We start from the raw sequence: 15,144 nt of genomic DNA, 5'->3' as shown, positions 1-15,144 counted from the left end.
TATTTTTTGCTCTGGGGGCGCTGCCCCCACACCCCCGCCAGCTCACTGGAGAGTGGGATCCCCATGCCTGTTGGCAATAGAATGTGAAGCATAAGCCATACTCAACATCAAGAATCAGTGAATCAGTATATGCCTAGGCGAACGCTTTGACAACCATCATTTGATGAGATGAACGTATGTTTGTGTTCTTTTTTTGAACAAGTTTTCATAATTATGATTCTTGAATGCTTGTTTTTTCTGGATGAAGGTGACTATTGAATATTTATTTAGCTTATTATAGAAAGTATTTGTATTGAAAAGTAGTTTTATTAAAAAAATTGACCCAACCGCTTTGGTCGCCTTATTGCTGCCTAGGAGCCGCTTTGTTGCCTAATTACCTAATCGAGACCCCAAATGCTTTGGCCGCCTTGCCGCTTTGACAACTATGGAGGTCACTGCCTTTTGGAGGTATCCAAAACAACATCTAAAAGATGGTTTCAATCCATAAATTGACCTCTTCAACTGATAAACTTTTCATGTAGTACTGTCATCAAAGAAGCCATGTGGGGTCTCCATGTAAACTTCTTCCCCTAACTCCCCATATAAGAAGGCATTCTTCACATCTAGTTGGTGCAAGTTCCAGTCTTTGTTCACAGTTATCGACAGTAGAACTTTAACAATATTTAGTTTTGTAACAGGGGCAAAGGTCTTTTGATAATTTATCTCATAGGTTTGGGTAAACCCCTTTATAACCAGTCTAGCTTTCAACCTATTGACTGATCCATCCATATTTTGTTTATCCGCAAACACCCACTTACAGTCCATGAGTTTTTTTAGTATAACCAACTCCTAAGTATTATTTTTCTTTATTACCTGTGTTTCCTATACCATAACTGCCTTCCACTTTTTATCAGCATAGGCTTCTTGCTTACTCTTAGGAACAAAGATAGATGATAAGGTGGATATAAAAGCACGGTAAAAGTTAGACAAAGAATTATAAGAAACATACTTGGCTATGGGATGTTGAGTACAAATCTAACTCCTTTTCTAATAGTAATAGGGAGATTAAAAACAAATACCTCAAGGAGAACAGTAGAATTTGATTATGGAGTAGAAGATTGGAGTTGCATCATGCTAACTTTCTCCACCTGCTTGGGCCCATTTTAGTTCTTCCTCTAATGCGTCTGCACCTCCTTATTCTGATCAATTTTGTTTTGGAAGACCTCAATAGTGTGTCTCACAGGGGTGGTCTCCCCCTGACTAGGATCCTCATAAGGTTCATATAAAGAAGGGGGAGACATAGAGTCCTATGGTATGCTAGCCGAATGCTCCCCCTAGTCAAGAATCTCTTCCAGGGCCTCTAATTGGTGTTGTAGTGATGTGTGTGAGTCCAAATGTGTGGTACGATAGTCCAGGGGTTGGAAAGAACACTCTCTTCTAGGACTCTCCCCCTGGAGAAGTGTATAGTAAGGACAAGATTCATTAAACATGACATAATGGTTCTCCTAGAAGGAGGAGGATAACATTTGTACACTTTTTGAGTAGCAGAATACCCTAGGAAGATGCAATGTAGGCCGTCGGTGGCCAGCTTACTCTGGTGGGCTGTCATTCTGACATAACATACATCCAATTTTTATTTTTTTTTGGGGGGGGGGGGATAACAAATGAAGATTCTCTTTGGAGAATCTCATTAAGACACTTGAAACCAAGTATCCTACTAGGCATCCTATTTGTAAGGTAAGAGGCAATAAATATAGCATCACTTTAATAATGGTCAAGCCCATTAAGGACATTCATAGCAATCATAATAGAAAATGTTATTTCTAATAGATGTTGGTTCTTTCTTTCAGCAACCCATTCTGGGCAGCTGTATGAACATAACTGGTTTGGTGTATTATGCTAGAGTGAGAAAGATAACTCTGAAATTCACCATCAATGTACTCTGTTTTATCACTACAAAGGATCCTCATTGTGGCATTGGATTGAGTTTTAATCATGTTATGAAAATCTCGAAAACATAAAAAAGCCTTATTTTTTTGTTTTAAAAGATAAATTAAAGTAGACAATCAATGAAAGTAACAAATCTATGGCTCATAATAGACACACGTTGGCAAGCCACACATCAGTAAGAATTAACACAAAAGGAATAGATTTTCTATTATGAAGAGAAGGTAAATAAGTTGAATGAGTCTGCTTTGCAAAAATACAATCTTCACAAAAATATTCGTCCTTATTACAAGAAGAAACTAAATCCGGAAATATTTTCTTAAGAGTACCTAGAGGGGGGTGACCTAGCCTACAATGCCATTGATGGAAGTCTAGGATAACCGAATGGACCTAATTAGAAGATGCAACCAGGGCAGAAGTAGATCTGCCAATCGCCTCCAACAGATAAAGTCCATTGGCTAGTTTACCACGTCCAATCTTCTTCCTCGTTACTAGATCCTGGAACTCTGGAAGACACAGTAGGATAAAAAAAAAAGTCACTTTACAATTCTAGTAATGTGGAAGGCTATTGATAGAAAGTAAGTTAGTAGAGAAGGAAGGGACACGCAAAACTTCAGAAAAGAGGGTGATGGAGAATGCTGAATGATCCCTTTTTGGCAATGGAAGAATAAGAGCCATCGGCAATTCGAACTTTATTTTTCTATGAGGTTGGAGAATAATGAAAGGAAAAAAAGATGAACCTATCATATGATCTGTGGCTCCTGTATCAATGATCCAAGGAGCAGAAACTGAAGAAACATGGAAGCTTGTAAAAGTATTACCTGATGTAGCAAGATTGATGTTGGTATGGGTAGTGGAAGGAGCATTAGTAAAGGCTGCACCTGTAGTAGAACACTGTAGAATACGTCGCATAGTAGCTAGTTCCTCCTATAAAAAACCAATGTCTATAGAGGGTGCTGTGGGAACAGTTTCAGAAAGATTAGCCTTTGGTTTTCCCCTTCTTTGTGCCTTTTTCGACTCAAAATTGCAGGGTTCCTATGGAGCTTCCAACAAGTGGCCTTGGTATGATATGGTTTATGATGCTGCTCACACTTGACAATCTCCTTGGTGGTTCAGATTTGGTGCTAATAGACTGTAGGGCTGGGTTCTCCACAATTGGGGTATGAAGCATAGCCAAAAGATGACTTTCCTCAGTCTCGGAAAGGGAGGACGACTAAATATTTGCACCCTGATATGATTGTACTCCACATTCAAACTATATAAGAAGTCATATACCCAAGTTTTATCATCATGCTTCCTATAGGAAGCCACATCGTCAGAATTCGTGGGGTGATAGTCCCCATAGTGATCTAACTCCTACCGAAGAGTGTAAATCAACATAGTGCTGAGCTACAATCAGTTTCTTTTGGGTTGTCTCATGAAGCTTCTTCCGTAGCTCATAAACTTGTGCATCATTCCCTAGTTGTCCATGTGTTTCTGAAGTAGCCTTCTAGAGTTGGGCTGCAGGATCGAACAATAGGTATCCATAGGCAGGATTTGGATTTATGGAATTCAAAAGGAATGACATGATAGAGTCATTGGAGATCCATTTATCTTGAGAAGCACTTTTGGTTGTAGGCTTGATAGTGGTGTCGTTATCGTGTCCACCATGGTTATTAAAGCGGTAAAGTGACCAAAGCAATTGGGGATCCGTCCTGGCGCTTAGGCGGCAATAAAGCGACCAAAGCGGTTTAGTCAATATTTTTAATATAACTACTTTTAAACTACTTTTTAATACAAATATTTTTTATAATAAACTAGTACTAAACAAACATTAAACAATCACATTCATAAAAATAAAAATAAAAAAATTCAAGAATCACAATTATGAAAAATTATCCCAAAAAAAAAAAAAAAAAAAAAAACTTCGTCTCATCAAGCATCATATGATTCATAGCAATAATTATGTATTATGTATTATATCAGTAATCAATGTGAAAAATGAAAATAAAAGTAGTAATTTTACATTCTTACTTACCTCTATGATAGTGTGATGCAAAATAAGTGTTTCGTACTCTTGTGCATAGATCATTAATCAGAATTGATGTATCCATTTTTCCCTTTTTTTAACCAAATAGTGCCGACATGATAAATTAATAGATCTCATTATTCTGATTTCCAAGTCATTGTTTATTTAATGATTCATTGATTATCAATGTTGAAGATTGCTCATGCTTCACATTTTGTTGCCGACAGGGCACTTTGGGCCTCGAGTTCATTTGCAAATTGGGCCTCGATTCCGAAATGGCTCACATATTTAAATTTATATACAGCATTGTAGAATAAATTATGATTAAAAAAAAATAATAATATGCACAAATTACAAAATGTAAAAAAAGTAGCTGCTTTAGCTTCTAGGCGGCAAAGCAGTAGTGCCTAAGCAAACAAGCGGCAATAAATCAACCTGTTAGTTAAGCGGCAACAAGTTAAGTGGTTGTAAAACTGCTTTAGCTCCTAGGCGGACTCTTTGATAACCATGGTGTCCAGAAGTCCTCTTCCAGCGACAGTTAGGTATGTTGATCGATACTAAATCAAATAATTTGTCCCATCAAATTGTACTGAAAGAAGAGGAAGAGGAGGATAATATTCGGAGCCAATGGGAGCAGTATTACCATTGGTGGTTGCCATGGTTTCAAAAAAATCCCTGCTGTTCTTTAGTCTTTACCCTTTCGAAACAACTGAAACGTTGCAGAATTGAATAGCTTGACCACCCAAGTAAGTTTAGGGATTCATAGGATAAGGAACATCATCAGTTTTTTATTTTTTTAATGACATAAGATGCAGGTTCTGATTCTAGTGAATCTGGTTCTGGTTTTTAATTTTTTGGTTCTGGTTCAGGTTTTCTAGTGGGTTTGATATGTCTGGTTTGTTGGGTCTGTTTCTGGTTCGTTTCAGAAGGTGCTATTACCTTTCTTCTTTAGAGACAACAGAAAAAAACCAATTGAGGGAAGAAGGTGAGTCCTTAGATTGGGTTCCCTTGCAGAGACAAGGTGAGGACATATCAATTTTTGAGTTCGATGGTGGAGGTGATAGTGTTTCAGGTTGCAGGTTTGTTTGAGGTTCAATAATTAAAAAAAAGGTTTACAGGTTCTGGCGATTCAAAAAAAAACGGAAGGAAACATGTAGATGGTGGCTGGAATGAGTAGTTGCAACTTGTGATGGAACAAATATTGCTGGAAGGGGTAGTTGCAGGTCTTGATGATGGAAGAAAGACTGATTGCATACATAATTGTGAAAATTATTATTTATTTATGAATTATATTTTTTACTGGATTTAATTAAATATCATAAACATTGTCATAAATAATTGTGAAAATTTCAAGGACACCCCAAAGTAATTGGCAAAAACCATAGACACCCCAAAATTATGCCAATTGGCAGTCACCCCCATTTCTATAACCGTTAGTTAGTTACAGGTGACAAAGAATATGCCCTTAGATGTATTATTCTATATCTTATAATATAAAATGACGAACAGAGGAAGAAAATAAATTCCCTTGAAGAAGAAAGAAGATGGAATTTAGGATTCTATTTTACTAGGGGCAGTATTGTAAAGTAACAAGAGATTAAGGGCAATGTAGGAATTATGAAATTGTCTAACCATGACTTACTGGAATTTGCTAATGGAGTGTGCCATTGCAAATTTTGGAGACATTTTCGGGTGTCTACCAATTTGATATATTCTTGGGGTGTCTATGGATTTTGCCAATTATCTTGGGGCTTTTGTGAAAAATTTCCTAAATAATTGCGTACATGTACTAATATTTTCCTATTTTTAAGTATAAAATAGAAAATAATTAGTACTTTTTTCAATTTTTAAATAATTACATAAAATATTTAAGGATTTTCAAATAATAAAAATAAATAATCATCAGCAGAAAATGAAATTCAACGCATCACAAAATAATAGATCGAGTGATCGAATGATGGTGTCTCACATACATTAAATTCAACAGCATACATACTATATTTTTAATCTTTAAAATACATAATTTGGAAACTATTTTTTTAAAACCAGAAAAAAATAGTAGTTCTCATAAGAAAACTTTAACAACACACAGTCATAGATTGACCTCCTAAACTAAACATTTATCAATTTCAAAGCAATCCAACATGATTTAGGCTGTCAACAAAGAAAAAATAAAAACATTGGGGGGGGGGGGGGGTTCAACATACCTTGGTTTGAATCTTGAAAAGCTCCAAAAAAGCAGCAAATAGGCTGATGGAGGACAAAGGAGACCATGTGTGTTCTGCAAAATTTCGCAGAACTCAATTAAGTTCTCAGCATTTTATAAGAAATGGACCAAAATGGTCCATTACAGTTGAAACAGCAGCTCAAGTTGGTCTATCCCGGGTTAAATTTCAACTGTTAATGGACTAAAACCAGAGCATAAATATTTTCCCATATGGTTTTGTCTTGGTTTTGGAAAAAACTGAAATTTTGGTCGTTGCAGTCGAAACTTCACTGGTTGGAACAGACCAGTGAAGCATGAAGCATCTCTTGGAATAAAAAGTGGTGGCGACTGATGAGCAGAATTGGGTTATGATGTTACTGGGCTACAACTTTGAGATAGTCTTGAAACCAGGTGTTGAAAACAAAGCTCTTGACATGGTAGTCTGAAGGTGAATTTCAACCAGGCACTCTCACCACCATTATATTGCAGGAGGGGAAACAGCCAGTCAAGCAAGTAAACAATCACACTCGATACTAGACCATTATCCAGTATTTGCTAGGTGGATCAGCTGAATATCCAAAGTACCAGTTGAGGAATGGAATCTTGTACTGTAAAGACAGGCTGGTAGTAGCAGAAGACTCCCCCTTAATTGCCAAACTGCAGTCCGAATTCCACTCCACCCCTCTTGGAGATCATTTGGGTTTTCTAAGGACCTCAAGTGCATTGTGGCAGTTGTTTATTGGGTTTGCGTAAAATAAACCATCTGTGATTATTTGGCAACTTGTGATACATGTCAAAGGAGCAAGCATCAGTCCAGAAGTCCTGTGGCCTTGTTTATACCTGAGCATGTATGGAGGATATTAACATGGACTTCATTGGTGGGCTGCCAAAAGCGAAGGAATGCTGTACTGGTTGTAGTTGATAGGCTTACCACACACTTTGTGTCTTGTGACACTCTCCCACCCCTACACAGCTTGTGAGGTGGTTACGGTATTCAGCAGAGAAGTTGTCAAGTTACATGGATTTCCACGATATCATCATCGGTTGGGACAGACTTTTCCTAAGTAACTTCTGGTCCAAATTGTTCAACATCATAGGAACTCACCTCAATTCAGCACATCATACCACCCGCAAGCGGATGGCTAAATGGAGGTGGTTAATAGGTGTTATAAAATTTTTCTGCATTGTTTTTGTGCCAAGCAACCAAAGATTTGACGAATTGGCTCACTTGGGTCTAGTATTTGTATGACACTACTTATCATGCTTCCATGAAGATGACCCCATTCAAGGTCATATATGGATGTGAACCACCATCCCTGATCTGTTGGGATAGGCATCCAAGTAAGGTGGATGAAATTGACTCTTTTATTGTTGGATTCTACTAGGAGTTCAATTAGAGTTTGTGTAGGAGTTAAATTAGAGTTTGTATTCATGTAAAATTCTATTCCTTGTAATAGTCTACTTTCCACTTAATTATAAATAGAGGGCTTGAGATCATTGATCAATAAGCCATTCACTACAATCGTTTCTTTCAACATGGCATCAGAGCCTAAGTTCAATTAGGAAATTTTTTCTTCTCTCTTCTTTCTTTTTTTTTTGTTCTTCAGTTCCGTTGTACCCGTCGCAACTATCGGTTCTTTTTTTTCTGGTAGTTCAGTTTTTTTCTCTGTTCTTCAGTTCCACTGTACTACAGTGGGTTTAGGAAAACCAAGAAGAAAAGGAAAGAAGAAGAGAAGAAAGAGAAGAAGACAAACAACACTTGCAACTATTGCTGCTCCTGCTTTGAATCGAACCAGAAAAATAGAGGAAAGTAGAAGAGAAGAAGCTGCTTTGCTTTGAATCAAACTAGGTTTTTCTCCTCCTCCCTTCTCTTCCATGGAACAAACATCGGGTTTATGTGTAAATACACATAGTTTCAAGGGCCTAATTGAAAATTTATAAGTTTTCAAGGATTTATTTGCAAATTTACACAATTTTAGGGACTTATGTGTAAATTTGAATAATTTCAGGGACTTAATTGTAAATTCAGATTTGTTGGGGACGTATTTGTCATTTTAAAAAAAAAATTCTATTCACGTGTTTGTTTTCTTTTCGGTTATCATGGAAATGTATATTTGGTGATTAAGTGCATATCTAGGAAAATTTTGTCTTAAGGAGTTTGGTATTTAAGCGGACCAGTTGTGTCCCTCCAGTGTTTCCTGGAAACTTTCCTGGTGTACTTTGGTTCAACAATATACTAATTGGAGGTAACCTGAGGAGATACTTTCACGTGTTATCATTACTAAGAATTGTTTTGGGTTGTTGTTTGGCTATTGCATTCTGCGACATATCTGTTACTTCGAAAGGTTGAAGACTGAAGAGCTGCAGATAATTTTGTCAACATGACAACTATTGATGGTACTCCTGCTCGTCCTGGCTTCGAACATTACCCCACTCTTCAGCCTCTTTCGGTAAGCTTTGATGGGACAAATTATTTGATTTCGTCCCGATCTGCTTACCTAACTATTTCCGGAAGAAGACTTGTTGGACACATTACGGGCACCACTATTAAACCTATTACCACAGACGTTTCACAGGATAAATGGATCTCGAATGACTCTTTTATTATGTTATTTCTTTTGAATTTCATGATTCCAACTATTGCCCGTGGATATCTATTACTTGATACTGCAGCCCAAATTTGGAAGACTATTACTGAAACATATGGACAGTTGGGGAATGATGCATAGGTTTATGAGCTACGAAAGAAGCTTCATGAGACTACCCAAAAGGAACTGATTGTGGCCCAATATTATGCCGCGTTGCGATCTCTTTGGCAGGAGTTGGATCATTATAGGGATTATCATCCCACTAACTCAGATGATGTGACTACTTATAGGAAGCACATTGATAAGATTCGGGTATATGACTTCTTGACAGGTTTGAATGTAGAGTACGATCAGATCAGAGTGCAAGTCTTAAGTCGTTCTCCCTTTCCTACACTAGAACAGTCTTATGCTCTTGTTCAGTGTGAGGAAAGTTGTCGATTAGCCATGCTTCATACTCCTATTATGGAGAAATCAGCCTTACAGTCTGTTCGCACTAAATCTGATCCGGCTAAGGAGATTGTCTAGTGTGAGCACTGTCACAAACCATATCATACCAAGGCAAATTGTTGGAAATTGCATGGGAAGCCTGCTAATTTTAAGCAAAAACGAGCACAAAGAAAGGAAAACCAAAGGCTAATCTTTTTGAGACAATATCAACCACACCCTTTGCAGACATTGGTTTTTCACAGGAGGAGTTCGCTACTTTGCGACATAGTCTGCAGTCTTCTACTGTCGGTACAGCCTCGACCACTGCTTCCTCTACTACCCATACCAACTCCTACCTTGCTATATCAGGTAAAACTTTTACAAGCTTTCAAGCTTCTTCAGTTTCTACTCCTTGGATCATTGATACAGGAGCCACAGATCATATGACAGGTTTATCCTCTTCTTTCTTACAATATTCTCCAACTTCTGGAAATGATAAAGTTAGAATCGCTGATGGCTCATATTCTTCTATTGCTGGAAAAGGAACCATTCAGCATTCTCCATCACTTTCTTTGTCTAAAGTTTTACATGTTCCCTTTTTCTCTAGTAACTTTCTCTCTAATCGTAGTCTTACACATGACTTGAATTGTAAAGTGACTTTTTCCCCATCTTACTGTGTCCTCTAGGATCTGGTCACGGGGAAGGAGATTGGACGTGGTAAACTAAACAATGGACTTTATTTGCTTGAGCCGATTGGAGAATCTGCGTCTGCTTTGACTACATCTTCTAATCTGGTCCATTCAGTAAAACCAGACCTTCATCAGTGGCATCGTAGGCTAGGTCACCCCCCTCTAGGAACTTTTAAGAAAATATTTCCTGATTTAGTTTCTTCTTATAATGAGGATGGTTTTTTTTTGTGAAGCCTGCATTTTTGCGAAGCAGACTCGTTTTATTTATTTGCCTTCTCTTCATAATAGAAAAACTATTCCTTTTATGCTAATTCATACTGATGTGTGGGGTCCCTGCCGACGTGTGTCTATCACTGGCCATAGGTACTTTGTTACTTTTATTGATTGTCACTCTCGTTCTACATGGATTTATCTTTTAAAACACAAAAATGAGGTTTTCCGATGTTTTCGTGATTTTCATAATATATGATTAAAACTCAGTTCAATGCCACTGTGAAGATCCTTCGCAGTGACAATGGCACAGAGTATATTGATGGTGAATTTCAGAGATATCTCTCTGACTCTGTCATAATACACCAGACCAGTTGCGTTGATATGGCTGCCCAAAATGGGGTTGCTGAACGGAAGAATCGACATCTCTTAGAGATAGCCCGTTCCATTATGATTGCTATGAATGTACCTGACCAATATTAGAGTGATGCTATACTCATTACTTCTTACCTGATGAATCGGATGCCTAGTAGGATACTTGGTTTTAAATGTCCTAATGAGATTCTTCAAGGAGCCTCTTCTTTTGTTATTCCCCCAAAGGTTTTTGGATGCGTGTGTTATGCCCGAATCACAGCCCACCAGACTAAGCTGGCTCCCCGCGGCCTACGCTGCATATTTTTGGGGTATTCTGCTACTCAGAAAGGGTACAAATGTTATCATCCTCCTTCCAGGAAAACCATTGTATCCATGGATGTAATTTTTCATGAGTCTTGCCCTTACCATACACCTCTCCAGGGGGAGAGTCCTAGAGGAGAGGTGTTCTTTCCGACTCTAGATCTTCCTATCACACACCAACACAACTTAAGAGTCTCAGAAGAGTTTCCTGACCAGGGGGAGACTTCGGCCAGTATACCTGAGGACTCTAATCCTCCCCCTTCGTTTTCTGAACCATGTGAAGAACCTAGCCAGGGGGAGACCACTCCTGTGAGACACACTGTTGGGGTCTTTCAAAACCAGATTAACCAGAATAAGGAGGTGCAGACTTATCAGAGGAAGAATGACAACCGGTTAAAGCAGGTGGAGAAAGGTGATATGTTACCACTTCAGTCTCCTGCTCCATATCAGATTCTACTATTCTCTTTAAGGTATCTGATCTTCCTATTGCTGTTAGAAAAGGGGTCAGATCTTGTACTCAACATCCCATAGCTAAATATGTTTCTTATAACTCTTTGTCTGACTCCTACCGTGCTTTTATATCCTCTTTGTCATCTGTATTTGTTCCTAAAAGTTGGCAGGTAGCCTATGTTGATAAAAGATGGAAGGCAGGAGGAAATGCAAGCAATGAAGAAAAATGACACTTGGGAGCTGGTTGCACTTCCTCCAGGAAAAAAACCAATGGGCTGCAAATGGGTATTTGTGGTTAAACCAAATATGGATGGATCAGTAAACAAGTTGAAAGCTAGACTAGTTGCAAAGGGGTTTACCCAGACCTATGGGATTGATTATCAGGAGACCTTTGCCCCTGTTGCGATACTAAACACTGTTAGAGTTCTGTTGTTTGTAGCTGTGAACAAAGATTGGAACTTGCACCAACTAGACGTAAAGAATGCTTTCATACATGGGGAGTTAGTAGAAGAAGTCTATATGGAAATCCCACATGGTTTCTCTGATGACAATACTGCAGGGAAAGTTTGTCGGTTGAAGAGGTCAATTTATGGGTTAAAACAGTCTCCTAGTTGCTGGTTTGGACGCCTCTTGAAGGCAATGACTTCTATTGGGTACAAGCAAAGCAATACTGATCATACACTATTTGTCAAGAAGTCAGGTACTAACATCACACTTCTCATTGTCTACGTAGACGATATTGTCATCACAGGGAATGATGGTGAAGAAATTCAAAAGTTGAAGGACTTTCTTGGCAGAGAGTTTGAAATTAAAGATCTAGGGAAGTTACAGTATTTCTTAAGGATTGAGGTGGCTCGATCAAAGAAAGGTATATTCCTATCCCAAAGAAAGTATGTCCTAGATCTATTATTAGAAGTGGGAATGTTGGGGTGTAAAGCAGTTGATACCCCTATTGAAGCTGGAGCTAAACTTAAAGAAAAAGAGGGAGAACCAGTGGACAAAGGAAGATACCAAAGGCTGGTAGGGAAGCTTATTTACTTGTCCCACACCAGGCCAGACATCGCTTATGTTGTAGGGATAGTGAGCCAATTCATGCATGATCCATATTTAGCTCATATGAAGGCTGTTACTAGAATACTACAGTATTTGAAGGGAACTCCTGGAAAAGGAATACTTCAGTCACCCACTGATAATCTAAAAGTAGAAGCATACACTGATGCAGACTGGGCTGGATCTCCAGACAGGAAATCAATTTCAGGTTACTGTACCTTTGTTGGAGGTAATCTAGTTACTTGGAGAAGTAAGAAACAAAATGTGGTAGCTTTATCTAGTATCGAAGCTGAATATAGAGCTATGGTTTGTGGAGTTTGTGAGCTACTATGGTTGAAAGGTTTGCTGCAAGATATTGGAGTCCAAGTTCCAAACCCTATGATGTTATATTGTGACAACAAGGCTGCTATTAGTATTGCTAATAATCCGGTGCAACATGATTGAACTAAGCACATTGAAATTGATAGGTTTTTTGTCAAAGGAAAGTTGGAACAAGGGTTTCTCTGCATGCCTTTTGTAAGATCTGAAGACCAACTAGCAAATGTTTTCACTAAGGGTTTGAAAGAAAGAGATTTCCTTCCTATTGTAGGCAAGTTGAGCATGACTAATATCTATGCCTCAACTTGAGGGGGAGTGTTGGATTCTACTTGGAGTTCAATTAGAGTTTGTATAGGAGTTAAATTAGAGTTTGTATTCATGTAAAATTCTATTCCTTGTAATAATCTACTTTCCACTTAATTATAAATAGAGGGCTTGAGATCATGGATCAATAAGCCATTCACTACAATCGTTTCTTTCAACATTTATCTTGAGGAATTGGACATAATTTTGGATGAACTAAAAGCTAATTTGCTAGTATTCCAAGATCGAATGCGAAGTTCAGCAAATCACTTATAATGTGGGGGATGAAGTTTTTCTCTAGTTGCAAGTTGCAACCATATTGCTTCAAGAAGCTGGCTAGCAGACCAAATGGGAAGCTTAGTCCTCAGTTCTATGGCCCTTATCTGATTCTTGAGAAGAGAGGACCTGTATCCTACAAATTACAGTTACCGAATGCCTCCCAATCCACCCTCTCTTCATGTATCCCAATTAAATAGCTCGTCGGACAGGGCATCCAATTTCAGCCACTACCCAACCTGCTTTGCTGAAAGACTGGGAGCTGAAATTTACCCCCAAAAAGCTGTTAGCACATCGCTATACTGACCAAGGGTTGTTACAGGTTATGATTAAGTACTTGCCACATTATGTAACCACTAGGGAAGATTACACTGAAATGCATCAGTAGTTCTCTGATTTCTACCTTGAGGACAAGTTGAAACTCAAAGGGGGTGGTGCTGATAGCCACTGATTTCACAAATTTACACTTGTGGGATCAGGCCTGCCGTTGGGTAGTTAGAGCTCCATTTATTTACATTAAATAAGGAGAATAGGTATCTGATTAAATGGAATAAGGAGAATGAAGGGGACATCTGGACAGAAATCATTGGGCTGAATGAGCAGTTTGGTTATGCAACATTGCAACTCAAACTAGGGGAGAAGAGGAATTTGTGAGAGGGGGTTAAGGAAGAATTCAGTGGTGTTGAAGGTAGAAGATTCTCTGCTGGGGAGTACTGGTCTCGAGGTAACCAGAATCAACTCTTGTTAAAACTTTTCTTTTTCAATTTCCAATATTGCCGTGTGTCAGTGAGCCTTTCAGACTCTTTAACTTTACTAATGAAATAAATCTCCTTTCCCCACTTCCTATCCCTATTTAAGGCCATCAAGATGGCCAGTTACAAAATATATCCATGGAACCAATGGCCAAATGCATGTTTGATCCAATCCTAAACTATTCATAAGGAAAGAAACTCAGTTGAATGATGAATCTGCATCATCAATTCCCTTGATAATTATAATTATAATTAAAGGGGAAATTACATTTAGACCCCTTGGATTTGCAATCAATTACATCTACTACCCCTAAAAAAAATCAATTACAAATACCCCCTTACTGTTAATATCATCATTCAGCTTTACTACTTACCATTAAGGGTTATTTGTAATTGATTTCTTTCAGGCTAGTCTATGTAATTGATTGTAGATCTAGGGGGTCTATATGTGATTTGCCCATAATTAAATAACCAAAAGATAATATGTTGTCTCTTAGATATAGCTGTCTTTGAAAAATGTTCAAATGGCATTGAACTCTTATTAATTGCTGATTTCATGATTTTCATCTTAATTTTGTTGGCTTGAATAGACTTTGGATTTCTAAAAGTTCTATTGCTTATGAGCTTTCCAGTCTTGGGGGATGCCTCATTGGCATGGTTATTAAAGCGGCAAAGCGACCAAAGCGGTTTAGTCGATATTTTTAATATAACTACTTTTAAACTACTTTTTAATACAAATACTTTTTATAATAAACTAAATTACTAAACAAACATTCAACAATCACATTCATAAAAATAAAAATAAAAAAAACATTCAAGAATCACAATTATAAAAAATTATCAAAAAAAAAAAAAAAATAAAAACATAACAATAATCAATATGAAAAATGAAAATGAAAGTAGTAATTTATATACGGCATTGTAGAATAAATTATGATTAAAAAAAAAAAAAGAAAAAATAATATGCACAAATTACAAAATGTAAAAAAAGCGGTTGCTTTAGCATCTAGGAGGCAATATGGCGCAAAAGGCAGTAAAGCGGTAGTGCCTAAGCAAAAAAGCGGCAAGAAATCAGTTCGTTAGTTAAGTGGTCACAATTTAAGAGGTTCAAAAACCGCTTTGCCGCATAGGCGGACGCTTTGATAACCATGTTCATTGGTGTGGTTCTGCTTCTTTGGGGATTTCCTTTTGTTGCTTATAGAGGTGAAATGTATGTAAGACATAATTTAATTCTTTAGCCAAAATTTTAAGTTGCATAACTTTAATT

At 37.7% G+C, this 15,144-nt stretch overlaps 1 protein-coding gene across 1 annotated transcript in view; it reads left to right on the top strand.

Annotated features, from left to right (window-relative positions):
• The window catches only part of ATLIG4 (DNA ligase IV), a 102,896-nt gene that overhangs the window by 44,261 nt on the left and 43,491 nt on the right, over positions 1 to 15,144 (top strand). The window lies entirely within an intron of this gene.

Source organism: Hakea prostrata, chromosome 5 (genome assembly GCF_041222555.1).
Source record: "Hakea prostrata isolate BN-2017 chromosome 5, UWA_Hpros_2, whole genome shotgun sequence".
Taxonomy (NCBI): domain Eukaryota; kingdom Viridiplantae; phylum Streptophyta; class Magnoliopsida; order Proteales; family Proteaceae; genus Hakea; species Hakea prostrata.
This window is presented reverse-complemented; position numbering and strand designations above follow the sequence as displayed.